This window comes from Phyllobates terribilis, unplaced genomic scaffold, assembly GCF_046119375.1.
Source record: "Phyllobates terribilis strain yellow unplaced genomic scaffold, ASM4611937v1 Scaffold_2__4_contigs__length_985480577, whole genome shotgun sequence".
Lineage (NCBI taxonomy): Eukaryota > Metazoa > Chordata > Amphibia > Anura > Dendrobatidae > Phyllobates > Phyllobates terribilis.
In genome coordinates, this window is record NW_027362762.1 from 571,078,856 (window position 1) to 571,094,819 (window position 15,964).

Here is a 15,964-nt window from a genome sequence, read left to right on the forward strand (position 1 = left end):
TGAAAATATCCACTAAATGAGGAAAAAAATATATGTGAGGGTACCCCATGAGAGTTCCAAATGTGTGTGGGTAGAATATATATCCCACGGGGGTAAAATTGAAAAAAGTTGAAAAATTTGTTTTTTTGGACAGTCATTTTTCCGTCGTTTATCAGACTTTCAGATAGGTCACATGTCAGTGAATGTTCCGATTTCAGTTCCAGAGCGATTCGCCCAATGAGACCTTGATATTTAGTCGTTTTCAGCCAATTTTCTTGATTTTTGAAAATTTCACTTTTTTGTGAAAATATCCACTAAATGAGGGAATAATATGTGTGAGGGTACCCCAGGAGAGTTCCAAATGTGTGTGGGTAGAATATATATCCCACGGGGGTAAAATTGAAAAAAGTTGAAAAATTTGTTTTTTTGGACAGTCATTTTTCCGTCGTTTATCAGACTTTCAGATAGGTCACATGTCAGTGAATGTTCCAATTTCAGTTCCAGAGCGATTCGCCCAATGAGACCTTGATATTTAGTCGTTTTCAGCCAATTTTCTTGATTTTTGAAAATTTCACTTTTTTGTGAAAATATCCACTAAATGAGGGAATAATATGTGTGAGGGTAACACAGGAGAGTTCCAAATGTGTGTGGGTAGAATATATATCCCACGGCTGTAAAATTGAAAAAAGTTGAAAAAAATTTTTTTTTGGACTTAGCCATTTTTCCAACGTTTATCAGACTTTCAGATAGGGGAAATGTCAGTGAGCGTTCCGATTTCAGTTCCAGAGCGATTCGCCCAATGATTCCTTGATATTTAGTCGTTTTCAGCCAATTTTCTGTATTTTTGAAAATTTCACTTTTTTGTGAAAATATCCACTAAATGAGGGAATAATATGTGTGAGGGTAACCCACGAGAGTTCCAAATGTGTGTGGGTAGAATATATATCCCACGGGGTAAAATTGAAAAAAGTTGAAAAAATTTTTTTTTTGGACTTAGTCATTTTTCCAACGTTTATCAGACTTTCAGGTAGGGGAAATGTCAGTGAGCATTCCGATTTCAGTTCCAGAGCGATTCGCCCAATGAGACCTTGATATTTAGTCGTTTTCAGCCAATTTTCTGGATTTTTGAAAATTTCACTTTTTTGTGAAAATATCCACTAAATGAGGGAATAATATGTGTGAGGGTACCTCAGGAGAGTTCCAAATGTGTGTGGGTAGAATATATATCCCACGGGGGTAAAATTGAAAAAAGTTGAAAAAAAATTTTTTTTGGACTTAGTCATTTTTCCAACGTTTATCAGACTTTCAGATAGGGGAAATGTCAGTGAGCGTTCCGATTTCAGTTCCAGAGCGATTCGCCCAATGAGACCTTGATATTTAGTCGTTTTCAGCCAATTTTCTGGATTTTTGAAAATTTCACTTTTTTGTGAAAATATCCACTGAATGAGGGAATAATATGTGTGAGGGTACCCCAGGAGAGTTCCAAATGTGTGTGGGTAGAATATATATCCCACGGGGGTAAAATTGAAAAAAGTTTAAAAAAATTTTTTTTTGGACTTAGTCATTTTTCCGCCGTTTATCAGACTTTCAGATAGGTCAAATGTCAGTGAGCATTCCGATTTCAGTTCCAGAGCGATTCGCCCAATGAGACCTTGATATTTAGTCGTTTTCAGCCAATTTTCTTGAATTTTGAAAATTTCACTTTTTTGTGAAAATATCCACTAAATGAGAGAATAATATGTGTGAGGGTAACCCACGAGAGTTCCAAATGTGTGTGGGTAGAATATATATCCCACGGGGGTAAAATTGAAAAAAGTTGAAAAAATTTTTTTTTTGGACTTAGTCATTTTTCCAACGTTTATCAGACTTTCAGATAGGGGAAATGTCAGTGAGCGTTCCGATTTCAGTTCCAGAGCGATTCGCCCAATGAGACCTTGACATTTAGTCTTTTTCAGCCAATTTTCTGGATTTTTGAAAATTTCGCTTTTTTGTGAAAATATCCACTAAATGAGGGAATAATATGTGTGAGGGTACCCCAGGAGAGTTCCAAATGTGTGTGGGTAGAATATATATCCCACGGGGGTAAAATTGAAAAAAGTTGAAAAAAAATTTTTTTTGGACTTAGTCATTTTTCCAACGTTTATCAGACTTTCAGATAGGGGAAATGTCAGTGAGTGTTCCGATTTCAGTTCCAGAGCGATTCGCCCAATGAGACCTTGACATTTAGTCTTTTTCAGCCAATTTTCTGGATTTTTGAAAATTTCACTTTTTTGTGAAAATATCCACTAAATGAGGAAAAAAATATATGTGAGGGTACCCCATGAGAGTTCCAAATGTGTGTGGGTAGAATATATATCCCACGGGGGTAAAATTGAAAAAAGTTGAAAAATTTGTTTTTTTGGACAGTCATTTTTCCGTCGTTTATCAGACTTTCAGATAGGTCACATGTCAGTGAATGTTCCGATTTCAGTTCCAGAGCGATTCGCCCAATGAGACCTTGATATTTAGTCGTTTTCAGCCAATTTTCTTGATTTTTGAAAATTTCACTTTTTTGTGAAAATATCCACTAAATGAGGGAATAATATGTGTGAGGGTAACACAGGAGAGTTCCAAATGTGTGTGGGTAGAATATATATCCCACGGCTGTAAAATTGAAAAAAGTTGAAAAAAATTTTTTTTTGGACTTAGCCATTTTTCCAACGTTTATCAGACTTTCAGATAGGGGAAATGTCAGTGAGCGTTCCGATTTCAGTTCCAGAGCGATTAGCCCAATGATTCCTTGATATTTAGTCGTTTTCAGCCAATTTTCTGTATTTTTGAAAATTTCACTTTTTTGTGAAAATATCCACTAAATGAGGGAATAATATGTGTGAGGGTAACCCACGAGAGTTCCAAATGTGTGTGGGTAGAATATATATCCCACGGGGGTAAAATTGAAAAAAGTTGAAAAAAAATTTTTTTTGGTCTTAGTCATTTTTCCAACGTTTATCAGACTTTCAGATAGGGAAAATGTCAGTGAGCGTTCCGATTTCAGTTCCAGAGCGATTCGCCCAATGAGACCTTGATATTTAGTCGTTTTCAGCCAATTTTCTGGATTTTTGAAAATTTCACTTTTTTGTGAAAATATCCACTAAATGAGGGAATAATATGTGTGAGGGTACCCCAGGAGAGTTCCAAATGTGTGTGGGTAGAATATATATCCCACGGGGGTAAAATTGAAAAAAGTTGAAAAATTTGTTTTTTTGGACAGTCATTTTTCCGTCGTTTATCAGACTTTCAGATATGTCAAATGTCAGTGAATGTTCCGATTTCAGTTCCAGAGCGATTCGCCCAATGAGACCTTGATATTTAGTCGTTTTCAGCCAATTTTCTTGAATTTTGAAAATTTCACTTTTTTGTGAAAATATCCACTAAATGAGGGAATAATATGTGTGAGGGTAACCCACGAGAGTTCCAAATGTGTGTGGGTAGAATATATATCCCACGGGGGTAAAATTGAAAAAAGTTGAAAAAAATTTTTTTTTGGACTTAGTCATTTTTCCAACGTTTATCAGACTTTCAGATAGGGGAAATGTCAGTGAGCGTTCCGATTTCAGTTCCAGAGCGATTCGCCCAATGAGACCTTGATATTTAGTCGTTTTCAGCCAATTTTCTTGATTTTTGAAAATTTCACTTTTTTGTGAAAATATCCACTAAATGAGGGAATAAAATGTGTGAGGGTAACCCAGGAGAGTTCCAAATGTGTGTGGGTAGAATATATATCCCACGGCTGTAAAATTGAAAAAAGTTGAAAAAATTTTTTTTTTGGACTTAGTCATTTTTCCAACGTTTATCAGACTTTCAGATAGGGGAAATGTCAGTGAGCGTTCCGATTTCAGTTCCAGAGCGATTCGCCCAATGATTCCTTGATATTTAGTCGTTTTCAGCCAATTTTCTGGATTTTTGAAAATTTCACTTTTTTGTGAAAATATCCACTAAATGAGGGAATAATATGTGTGAGGGTACCCCAGGAGAGTTCCAAATGTGTGTGGGTAGAATATATATCCCACGGGGGTAAAATTGAAAAAAGTTAAAAAAAATTTTTTTTTGGACTTAGTCATTTTTCCAACGTTTATTAGACTTTCAGATAGGGGAAATGTCAGTGAGCGTTCCGATTTCAGTTCCAGAGCGATTCGCCCAATGAGACCTTGATATTTAGTCGTTTTCAGCCAATTTTCTGGATTTTTGAAAATTTCACTTTTTTGTGAAAATATCCACTAAATGAGGGAATAATATGTGTGAGGGTAACCCACGAGAGTTCCAGATTTGTGTGGGTAGAATATATATCCCACGGGGGTAAAATTGAAAAAAGTTGAAAAAAATTTTTTTTTGGACTTAGCCATTTTTCCAACGTTTATCAGACTTTCAGATAGGGGAAATGTCAGTGAGCGTTCCGATTTCAGTTCCAGAGCGATTCGCCCAATGATTCCTTGATATTTAGTCGTTTTCAGCCAATTTTCTGTATTTTTGAAAATTTCACTTTTTTGTGAAAATATCCACTAAATGAGGGAATAATATGTGTGAGGGTACCCCAGGAGAGTTCCAAATGTGTGTGGGTAGAATATATATCCCACGGGGGTAAAATTGAAAAAAGTTGAAAAAATTTTTTTTTTGGACTTAGTCATTTTTCCAACGTTTATCAGACTTTCAGATAGGGGAAATGTCAGTGAGCGTTCCGATTTCAGTTCCAGAGCGATTCGCCCAATGAGACCTTGATATTTAGTCGTTTTCAGCCAATTTTCTTGATTTTTGAAAATTTCACTTTTTTATGAAAATATCCACTAAATGAGGGAATAAAATGTGTGAGGGTAACCCAGGAGAGTTCCAAATGTGTGTGGGTAGAATATATATCCCACGGGGGTAAAATTGAAAAAAGTTGAAAAAAATTTTTTTTTGGACTTAGTCATTTTTCCGGCGTTTATCAGACTTTCAGATAGGGGAAATGTCAGTGAGCGTTTCGATTTCAGTTCCAGAGCGATTAGCCCAATGAGTCCTTGATATTTAGTCGTTTTCAGCCAATATTTTGGATTTTTGAAAATTTCACTTTTTTGTGAAAATATCCACTAAATGAGGGAAAAATATATTTGAGGGTACCCCATGAGAGTTCCAAATGTGTGTGGCTAGAATATATATCCCACGGGGGTAAAATTGAAAAAAGTTGAAAAATTTGTTTTTTTGGACAGTCATTTTTCCGTCGTTTATCAGACTTTCAGATATGTCAAATGTCAGTGAATGTTCCGATTTCAGTTCCAGAGCGATTCGCCCAATGATTCCTTGATATTTAGTCGTTTTCAGCCAATTTTCTGTATTTTTGAAAATTTCACTTTTTTGTGAAAATATCCACTAAATGAGGGAATAATATGTGTGAGGGTAACCCACGAGAGTTCCAAATGTGTGTGGGTAGAATATATATCCCACGGGGTAAAATTGAAAAAAGTTGAAAAAATTTTTTTTTTGGACTTAGTCATTTTTCCAACGTTTATCAGACTTTCAGATAGGGGAAATGTCAGTGAGCATTCCGATTTCAGTTCCAGAGCGATTCGCCCAATGAGACCTTGATATTTAGTCGTTTTCAGCCAATTTTCTGGATTTTTGAAAATTTCACTTTTTTGTGAAAATATCCACTAAATGAGGGAATAATATGTGTGAGGGTACCTCAGGAGAGTTCCAAATGTGTGTGGGTAGAATATATATCCCACGGGGGTAAAATTGAAAAAAGTTGAAAAAAAATTTTTTTTGGACTTAGTCATTTTTCCAACGTTTATCAGACTTTCAGATAGGGGAAATGTCAGTGAGCGTTCCGATTTCAGTTCCAGAGCGATTCGCCCAATGAGACCTTGATATTTAGTCGTTTTCAGCCAATTTTCTGGATTTTTGAAAATTTCACTTTTTTGTGAAAATATCCACTGAATGAGGGAATAATATGTGTGAGGGTACCCCAGGAGAGTTCCAAATGTGTGTGGGTAGAATATATATCCCACGGGGGTAAAATTGAAAAAAGTTTAAAAAAATTTTTTTTTGGACTTAGTCATTTTTCCGCCGTTTATCAGACTTTCAGATAGGTCAAATGTCAGTGAGCATTCCGATTTCAGTTCCAGAGCGATTCGCCCAATGAGACCTTGATATTTAGTCGTTTTCAGCCAATTTTCTTGAATTTTGAAAATTTCACTTTTTTGTGAAAATATCCACTAAATGAGAGAATAATATGTGTGAGGGTAACCCACGAGAGTTCCAAATGTGTGTGGGTAGAATATATATCCCACGGGGGTAAAATTGAAAAAAGTTGAAAAAATTTTTTTTTTGGACTTAGTCATTTTTCCAACGTTTATCAGACTTTCAGATAGGGGAAATGTCAGTGAGCGTTCCGATTTCAGTTCCAGAGCGATTCGCCCAATGAGACCTTGACATTTAGTCTTTTTCAGCCAATTTTCTGGATTTTTGAAAATTTCGCTTTTTTGTGAAAATATCCACTAAATGAGGGAATAATATGTGTGAGGGTACCCCAGGAGAGTTCCAAATGTGTGTGGGTAGAATATATATCCCACGGGGGTAAAATTGAAAAAAGTTGAAAAAAAATTTTTTTTGGACTTAGTCATTTTTCCAACGTTTATCAGACTTTCAGATAGGGGAAATGTCAGTGAGTGTTCCGATTTCAGTTCCAGAGCGATTCACCCAATGAGACCTTGACATTTAGTCTTTTTCAGCCAATTTTCTGGATTTTTGAAAATTTCACTTTTTTGTGAAAATATCCACTAAATGAGGAAAAAAATATATGTGAGGGTACCCCATGAGAGTTCCAAATGTGTGTGGGTAGAATATATATCCCACGGGGGTAAAATTGAAAAAAGTTGAAAAATTTGTTTTTTTGGACAGTCATTTTTCCGTCGTTTATCAGACTTTCAGATAGGGGAAATGTCAGTGAGCGTTCCGATTTCAGTTCCAGAGCGATTCGCCCAATGATTCCTTGATATTTAGTCGTTTTCAGCCAATTTTCTGTATTTTTGAAAATTTCACTTTTTTGTGAAAATATCCACTAAATGAGGGAATAATATGTGTGAGGGTACCCCAGGAGAGTTCCAAATGTGTGTGGGTAGAATATATATCCCACGGGGGTAAAATTGAAAAAAGTTGAAAAAATTTTTTTTTTGGACTTAGTCATTTTTCCAACGTTTATCAGACTTTCAGATAGGGGAAATGTCAGTGAGTGTTCCGATTTCAGTTCCAGAGCGATTCACCCAATGAGACCTTGACATTTAGTCTTTTTCAGCCAATTTTCTGGATTTTTGAAAATTTCACTTTTTTGTGAAAATATCCACTAAATGAGGAAAAAAATATATGTGAGGGTACCCCATGAGAGTTCCAAATGTGTGTGGGTAGAATATATATCCCACGGGGGTAAAATTGAAAAAAGTTGAAAAATTTGTTTTTTTGGACAGTCATTTTTCCGTCGTTTATCAGACTTTCAGATAGGGGAAATGTCAGTGAGCGTTCCGATTTCAGTTCCAGAGCGATTCGCCCAATGATTCCTTGATATTTAGTCGTTTTCAGCCAATTTTCTGTATTTTTGAAAATTTCACTTTTTTGTGAAAATATCCACTAAATGAGGGAATAATATGTGTGAGGGTACCCCAGGAGAGTTCCAAATGTGTGTGGGTAGAATATATATCCCACGGGGGTAAAATTGAAAAAAGTTGAAAAAATTTTTTTTTTGGACTTAGTCATTTTTCCAACGTTTATCAGACTTTCAGATAGGGGAAATGTCAGTGAGCGTTCCGATTTCAGTTCCAGAGCGATTCGCCCAATGAGACCTTGATATTTAGTCGTTTTCAGCCAATTTTCTTGATTTTTGAAAATTTCACTTTTTTATGAAAATATCCACTAAATGAGGGAATAAAATGTGTGAGGGTAACCCAGGAGAGTTCCAAATGTGTGTGGGTAGAATATATATCCCACGGGGGTAAAATTGAAAAAAGTTGAAAAAAATTTTTTTTTGGACTTAGTCATTTTTCCGGCGTTTATCAGACTTTCAGATAGGGGAAATGTCAGTGAGCGTTTCGATTTCAGTTCCAGAGCGATTAGCCCAATGAGTCCTTGATATTTAGTCGTTTTCAGCCAATATTTTGGATTTTTGAAAATTTCACTTTTTTGTGAAAATATCCACTAAATGAGGGAAAAATATATTTGAGGGTACCCCATGAGAGTTCCAAATGTGTGTGGCTAGAATATATATCCCACGGGGGTAAAATTGAAAAAAGTTGAAAAATTTGTTTTTTTGGACAGTCATTTTTCCGTCGTTTATCAGACTTTCAGATATGTCAAATGTCAGTGAATGTTCCGATTTCAGTTCCAGAGCGATTCGCCCAATGAGACCTTGATATTTAGTCGTTTTCAGCCAATTTTCTTGAATTTTGAAAATTTCACTTTTTTGTGAAAATATCCACTAAATGAGGGAATAATATGTGTGAGGGTAACCCACGAGAGTTCCAAATGTGTGTGGGTAGAATATATATACCACGGGGGTAAAATTGAAAAAAGTTGAAAAAAATTTTTTTTTGGACTTAGTCATTTTTCCAACGTTTATCAGACTTTCAGATAGGGGAAATGTCAGTGAGCGTTCCGATTTCAGTTCCAGAGCGATTCGCCCAATGAGACCTTGATATTTAGTCGTTTTCAGCCAATTTTCTTGATTTTTGAAAATTTCACTTTTTTGTGAAAATATCCACTAAATGAGGGAATAAAATGTGTGAGGGTAACCCAGGAGAGTTCCAAATGTGTGTGGGTAGAATATATATCCCACGGCTGTAAAATTGAAAAAAGTTCAAATAAATTTTTTTTTGGACTTAGTCATTTTTCCAACGTTTATCAGACTTTCAGATAGGGGAAATGTCAGTGAGCGTTCCGATTTCAGTTCCAGAGCGATTCGCCCAATGATTCCTTGATATTTAGTCGTTTTCAGCCAATTTTCTGGATTTTTGAAAATTTCACTTTTTTGTGAAAATATCCACTAAATGAGGGAATAATATGTGTGAGGGTACCCCAGGAGAGTTCCAAATGTGTGTGGGTAGAATATATATCCCACGGGGGTAAAATTGAAAAAAGTTAAAAAAAATTTTTTTTTGGACTTAGTCATTTTTCCAACGTTTATCAGACTTTCAGATAGGGGAAATGTCAGTTAGCGTTCAGATTTCAGTTCCAGAGCAATTCGCCCAATGAGACCTTGATATATAGTCGTTTTCAACCAATTTTCTGGATTTTTTAAAATTTCACTTTTTTGTGAAAATATCCACTAAATGAGGGAATAATATGTGTGAGGGTACCCCAGGAGAGTTACAAATGTGTGTGGGTAGAATATATATCCCACGGGGGTAAAATTGAAAAAAGTTGAAAAAATTTTTTTTTTGGACTTAGTCATTTTTCCAACGTTTATCAGACTTTCAGATAGGGGAAATGTCAGTGAGCGTTCCGATTTCAGTTCCAGAGCGATTCGCCCAATGAGACCTTGATATTTAGTCGTTTTCAGCCAATTTTCTTGATTTTTGAAAATTTCACTTTTTTGTGAAAATATCCACTAAATGAGGGAATAAAATGTGTGAGGGTAACCCAGGAGAGTTCCAAATGTGTGTGGGTAGAATATATATCCCACGGCTGTAAAATTGAAAAAAGTTGAAAAAAATTTTTTTTTGGACTTAGTCATTTTTCCAACGTTTATCAGACTTTCAGATAGGGGAAATGTCAGTGAGCGTTCCGATTTCAGTTCCAGAGCGATTCGCCCAATGAGACCTTGATATTTAGTCGTTTTCAGCCAATTTTCTTGATTTTTGAAAATTTCACTTTTTTGTGAAAATATCCACTAAATGAGGGAATAAAATGTGTGAGGGTAACCCAGGAGAGTTCCAAATGTGTGTGGGTAGAATATATATCCCACGGCTGTAAAATTGAAAAAAGTTGAAAAAAATTTTTTTTTGGACTTAGTCATTTTCCCAACGTTTATCAGACTTTCAGATAGGGGAAATGTCAGTGAGCATTCCGATTTCAGTTCCAGAGCGATTCGCCCAATGATTCCTTGATATTTAGTCGTTTTCAGCCAATTTTCTGGATTTTTGAAAATTTCACTTTTTTGTGAAAATGTCCACTAAATGAGGGAATAATATGTGTGAGGGTACCCCAGGAGAGTTCCAAATGTGTGTGGGTAGAATATATATCCCACGGGGGTAAAATTGAAAAAAGTTGAAAAAAATTTTTTTTTGGACTTAGTCATTTTTCCAACGTTTATCAGACTTTCAGATAGGGGAAATGTCAGTGAGCATTCCGATTTCAGTTCCAGAGCGATTCGCCCAATGAGACCTTGATATTTAGTCGTTTTCAGCCAATTTTCTGGATTTTTGAAAATTTCACTTTTTTGTGAAAATATCCACTAAATGAGGGAATAATATGTGTGAGGGTACCCCAGGAGAGTTCCAAATGTGTGTGGGTAGAATATATATCCCACGGGGGTAAAATTGAAAAAATTTAAAAAAAATTTTTTTTGGACTTAGTCATTTTTCCAACGTTTATCAGACTTTCAGATAGGGGAAATGTCAGTGAGCGTTCCGATTTCAGTTCCAGAGCGATTCGCCCAATGAGACCTTGATATTTAGTCGTTTTCAGCCAATTTTCTGGATTTTTGAAAATTTCACTTTTTTGTGAAAATATCCACTAAATGAGGGAATAATATGTGTGAGGGTACCCCAGGAGAGTTCCAAATGTGTGTGGGTAGAATATATATCCCACGGGGGTAAAATTGAAAAAAGTTGAAAAAAAATTTTTTTTGGACTTCGTCATTTTTCCGGCGTTTATCAGACTTTCAGATAGGGGAAATGTCAGTGAGCGTTCCGATTTCAGTTCCAGAGCGATTTGCCCAATGAGTCCTTGATATTTAGTCGTTTTCAGCCAATTTTCTGGATTTTTGAAAATTTTACTTTTTTGTGAAAATATCCACTGAATGAGGGAATGATATGTGTGAGGGTACCCCAGGAGAGTTCCAAATGTGTGTGGGTAGAATATATATCCCACGGGGGTAAAATTGAAAAAAGTTGAAAAAAATTTTTTTTGGAACTTAATCATTTTTCCGCCGTTTATCAGACTTTCAGATAGGTCAAATGTCAGTGAGCATTCCGATTTCAGTTCCAGAGTGATTCGCCCAATGAGACCTTGATATTTAGTCGTTTTCAGCCAATTTTCTTGAATTTTGAAAATTTCTCTTTTTTGTGAAAATATCCACTTAATGAGAGAATAATATGTGTGAGGGTAACCCACGAGAGTTCCAAATGTGTGTGGGTAGAATATATATCCCACGGGGGTAAAATTGAAAAAAGTTGAAAAAAATTTTTTTTTGGACTTAGTCATTTTTCCATTGTTTATCAGACTTTCAGATAGGGGAAATGTCAGTGAGCGTTCCGATTTCAGTTCCAGAGCGATTCGCCCAATGAGACCTTGATATTTAGTCGTTTTCAGCAAATTTTCTGGATTTTTGAAAATTTCACTTTTTTGTGAAAATATCCACTAAATGAGGGAATAATATGTGTGAGGGTAACCCAGGAGAGTTCCAAATGTGTGAGGGTAGAATATATATCCCACGGGGGTAAAATTGAAAAAATTTTAAATAATTTTTTTTGGACTTAGTCATTTTTCCAACGTTTATCAGACTTTCAGATAGGGGAAATGTCAGTGAGCGTTCCGATTTCAGTACCAGAGCGATTCACCCAATGAGACCTTGATATTTAGTTGTTTTCAGCCAATTTTCTTGAATTTTGAAAATTTCACTTTTTTGTGAAAATATCCACTAAATGAGGGAATAATATGTGTGAGGGTACCCCAGGAGAGTTCCAAATGTGTGTGGGTAGATTATATATCCCACGGGGGTAAAATTGAAAAAAGTTGAAAAATTTGTTTTTTGGACTTAGTCATTTTTCCAACGTTTATCAGACTTTCAGATAGGGGAAATGTCAGTGAGCGTTCCGATTTCAGTTCCAGAGCGATTCGCCCAATGAGACCTTGATATTTAGTCGTTTTCAGCCAATTTTCTTGATTTTTGAAAATTTCACTTTTTTGTGAAAATATCCACTAAATGAGGGAATAAAATGTGTGAGGGTAACCCAGGAGAGTTCCAAATGTGTGTGGGTAGAATATATATCCCACGGCTGTAAAATTGAAAAAAGTTGAAAAAAATTTTTTTTTGGACTTAGTCATTTTTCCAACGTTTATCAGACTTTCAGATAGGGGAAATGTCAGTGAGCGTTCCGATTTCAGTTCCAGAGCGATTCGCCCAATGATTCCTTGATATTTAGTCGTTTTCAGCCAATTTTCTGGATTTTTGAAAATTTCACTTTTTTGTGAAAATATCCACTAAATGAGGGAATAATATGTGTGAGGGTACCCCAGGAGAGTTCCAAATGTGTGTGGGTAGAATATATATCCCACGGGGGTAAAATTGAAAAAAGTTAAAAAAAATTTTTTTTTGGACTTAGTCATTTTTCCAACGTTTATCAGACTTTCAGATAGGGGAAATGTCAGTGAGCGTTCCGATTTCAGTTCCAGAGCGATTCGCCCAATGAGACCTTGATATTTAGTCGTTTTCAGCCAATTTTCTTGATTTTTGAAAATTTCACTTTTTTGTGAAAATATCCACTAAATGAGGGAATAAAATGTGTGAGGGTAACCCAGGAGAGTTCCAAATGTGTGTGGGTAGAATATATATCCCACGGCTGTAAAATTGAAAAAAGTTGAAAAAAATTTTTTTTTGGACTTAGTCATTTTTCCAACGTTTATCAGACTTTCAGATAGGGGAAATGTCAGTGAGCGTTCCGATTTCAGTTCCAGAGCGATTCGCCCAATGAGACCTTGATATTTAGTCGTTTTCAGCCAATTTTCTTGATTTTTGAAAATTTCACTTTTTTGTAAAAATATCCACTAAATGAGGGAATAAAATGTGTGAGGGTAACCCAGGAGAGTTCCAAATGTGTGTGGGTAGAATATATATCCCACGGCTGTAAAATTGAAAAAAGTTGAAAAAAATTTTTTTTTGGACTTAGTCATTTTCCCAACGTTTATCAGACTTTCAGATAGGGGAAATGTCAGTGAGCATTCCGATTTCAGTTCCAGAGCGATTCGCCCAATGATTCCTTGATATTTAGTCGTTTTCAGCCAATTTTCTGGATTTTTGAAAATTTCACTTTTTTGTGAAAATGTCCACTAAATGAGGGAATAATATGTGTGAGGGTACCCCAGGAGAGTTCCAAATGTGTGTGGGTAGAATATATATCCCACGGGGGTAAAATTGAAAAAAGTTGAAAAAAATTTTTTTTTGGACTTAGTCATTTTTCCAACGTTTATCAGACTTTCAGATAGGGGAAATGTCAGTGAGCATTCCGATTTCAGTTCCAGAGCGATTCGCCCAATGAGACCTTGATATTTAGTCGTTTTCAGCCAATTTTCTGGATTTTTGAAAATTTCACTTTTTTGTGAAAATATCCACTAAATGAGGGAATAATATGTGTGAGGGTACCCCAGGAGAGTTCCAAATGTGTGTGGGTAGAATATATATCCCACGGGGGTAAAATTGAAAAAATTTAAAAAAAATTTTTTTTGGACTTAGTCATTTTTCCAACGTTTATCAGACTTTCAGATAGGGGAAATGTCAGTGAGCGTTCCGATTTCAGTTCCAGAGCGATTCGCCCAATGAGACCTTGATATTTAGTCGTTTTCAGCCAATTTTCTGGATTTTTGAAAATTTCACTTTTTTGTGAAAATATCCACTAAATGAGGGAATAATATGTGTGAGGGTACCCCAGGAGAGTTCCAAATGTGTGTGGGTAGAATATATATCCCACGGGGGTAAAATTGAAAAAAGTTGAAAAATTTGTTTTTTTGGACATAGTCATTTTTCCGTCGTTTATCAGACTTTCAGATAGGTCAAATGTCAGTGAATGTTCCGATTTCAGTTCCAGAGCGATTCGCCCAATGAGTCCTTGACATTTAGTCGTTTTCAGCCAATTTTCTGGATTTTTGAAAATTTCACTTTTTTGTGAAAATATCCACTAAATGAGGGAATAATATGTGTGAGGGTACCCCAGGAGAGTTCCAAATGTGTGTGGGTAGAATATATATCCCACGGGGGTAAAATTGAAAAAAGTTGAAAAAAATTTTTTTTTGGAGTTAGTCATTTTTCCAACGTTTATCAGACTTTCAGATAGGGGAAATGTAAGTGAGTGTTCCGATTTCAGTTCCAGAGCGATTCGCCCAATGATTCCTTGACATTTAGTCGTTTTCAGCCAATTTTCTGGATTTTTGAAAATTTCACTTTTTTGTGAAAATATCCACTAAATGAGGGAATAATATGTGTGAGGGTACCCCAGGAGAGTTCCAAATGTGTGTGGGTAGAATATATATCCCACGGGGGTAAAATTGAAAAAAGTTGAAAAAAATTTTTTTTTGGACTTAGTCATTTTTCCAACGTTTATCAGACTTTCAGATAGGGGAAATGTCAGTGAGCGTTCCGATTTCAGTTCCAGAGCGATTCGCCCAATGAGACCTTGATATTTAGTCGTTTTCAGCCAATTTTCTGGATTTTTGAAAATTTCACTTTTTTGTGAAAATATCCACTAAATGAGGGAATAATATGTGTGAGGGTACCCCAGGAGAGTTCCAAATGTGTGTGGGTAGAATATATATCCCACGGGGGTAAAATTGAAAAAATTTAAAAAAAATTTTTTTTGGACTTAGTCATTTTTCCGGCGTTTATCAGACTTTCAGATAGGGGAAATGTCAGTGAGCGTTCCGATTTCAGTTCCAGAGCGATTTGCCCAATGAGTCCTTGATATTTAGTCGTTTTCAGCCAATTTTCTGGATTTTTGAAAATTTTACTTTTTTGTGAAAATATCCACTGAATGAGGGAATGATATGTGTGAGGGTACCCCAGGAGAGTTCCAAATGTGTGTGGGTAGAATATATATCCCACGGGGGTAAAATTGAAAAAAGTTGAAAAAAATTTTTTTTGGAACTTAATCATTTTTCCGCCGTTTATCAGACTTTCAGATAGGTCAAATGTCAGTGAGCATTCCGATTTCAGTTCCAGAGTGATTCGCCCAATGAGACCTTGATATTTAGTCGTTTTCAGCCAATTTTCTTGAATTTTGAAAATTTCACTTTTTTGTGAAAATATCCACTTAATGAGAGAATAATATGTGTGAGGGTAACCCACGAGAGTTCCAAATGTGTGTGGGTAGAATATATATCCCACGGGGGTAAAATTGAAAAAAGTTGAAAAAAATTTTTTTTTGGACTTAGTCATTTTTCCATTGTTTATCAGACTTTCAGATAGGGGAAATGTCAGTGAGCGTTCCGATTTCAGTTCCAGAGCGATTCGCCCAATGAGACCTTGATATTTAGTCGTTTTCAGCAAATTTTCTGGATTTTTGAAAATTTCACTTTTTTGTGAAAATATCCACTAAATGAGGGAATAATATGTGTGAGGGTAACCCAGGAGAGTTCCAAATGTGTGAGGGTAGAATATATATCCCACGGGGGTAAAATTGAAAAAATTTTAAATAATTTTTTTTGGACTTAGTCATTTTTCCAACGTTTATCAGACTTTCAGATAGGGGAAATGTCAGTGAGCGTTCCGATTTCAGTACCAGAGCGATTCACCCAATGAGACCTTGATATTTAGTTGTTTTCAGCCAATTTTCTTGAATTTTGAAAATTTCACTTTTTTGTGAAAATATCCACTAAATGAGGGAATAATATGTGTGAGGGTAACCCACGAGAGTTCCAAATGTGTGTGGGTAGAATATATATCCCACGGGGGTAAAATTGAAAAAAGTTGAAAAAAATTTTTTTTTGGACTTAGTCATTTTTCCAACGTTTATCAGACTTTCAGATAGGGGAAATGTCAGTGAGCGTTCCGATT